We start from the raw sequence: 1,512 nt of genomic DNA on the forward strand, positions 1-1,512 counted from the left end.
TCAATACAATGTTAACTGTACCTTTTGTCATCGAAAACCCCTTACGAATTTAAGTTTTTATACCACGATGGTGGCAAGCAAGCATACGGCCCGCCTGATGGTAAGCAGTCAACGTAGCCTATGAACGCCTGCAACTCCAGAGGTGTTACATGCGCGTTACCGACCCTTTAAAAATTTGTACACTCCTTTTTTGAAGAACCTCATACTGTAGACCCTCGGGAAAACCTTGGCAGGTAGCTCATTCCACAACTGGAGCGTGCGCGGGAGGAAGTTCCTCTTAAACCGCACAGTGCGTGACCATTTAGGCTCTAGGGTGTGAGGATGAACACCCTGCCGACGGCGGGCGGTGCGGTGATAGAAAGTAGCCGTGGGCATCATGTCAAACAATTCTTCAGAGCACAGCCCATTGTACAAGCGGTTTCTTTGGCAAACTAAATCTGTTTACATAATTAAGAAGCTTCTTTTCTACCTCTTTATCGTAGGTATACCTACTTTATTAAATAAGATAATCAACTCGGGATAATATATTATTGTGTTGTTGTACCCTTTGAGACTTTTATATAATAATGATTAATATGTAACTGATTGTGCTTACGGAAAGTTTCCAAATATGAGAAATTTTCCACATGAACGTTGGATTTTTCACATACAAAATTAATCGTTCCTCTATTTATTGTAAAATTTTCCAGAAATTTCCATAAATTTTTTGGAGACTTTTCCCAACGTTCATACCTGTTTATTTCTCTATAGGTATTAGGTACATATAATTAAGTAATATTTAATTGTAGTTACGAGTCAAATGCGTATTAATACTATGCAGGTACCCATTTACCTACTTATTCTGTGGAGTGTGGAGTGATTCTTATTTTTTTATTACGCATTTTGTTATCAGATAGTTGTTGCTGTTATTATTGTAAAGTTTATAATTCTAGCTCTACCTAACTATACATATGTATTTATTATACATATATTAAAAAGAGAAACATAGCAGGTTTACCTACCGACTTCTGTGGAAGGGAGTTGAAGTATAAAATGAACATTCCTGTCTGTAAATTGCCTTTGTCATTCTTACGCAACATTATGTAACATAGGTAGTCTTTTTTCCGATATTTACCACATCTGAAACTATACCTACATAGATACATACCTACATATTTCTTTAGATTACTTATTTTCTAGTATAGGTATATAATGCATTAATAAAATAAAAAAATCAGAACATAATGCGGGATAGATATTACTCAAACAGCATTAGTAGGTAGATAATATGAATGGCAAATTCCTCAGCCCACTTACTGGCCTGAATGATTTCGACATTCTTGGCGCAGCTCCGATAATCCGAGAAAAAAATAAACGAGCCAACAACGTAAATACACTCGGAGCGCACAGTGGCACGGAAAATAAATCAAGACGATATGGTGCTCGGGATAACGTATTTTTACGCAACAGGCTTTGTTTATAGTTATAGTAATGTCGGCGCAGACGGCTGGTTATTCAACCGGGCGCATTCCG

Source organism: Cydia pomonella, chromosome 12, assembly GCF_033807575.1.
Source record: "Cydia pomonella isolate Wapato2018A chromosome 12, ilCydPomo1, whole genome shotgun sequence".
Lineage (NCBI taxonomy): Eukaryota > Metazoa > Arthropoda > Insecta > Lepidoptera > Tortricidae > Cydia > Cydia pomonella.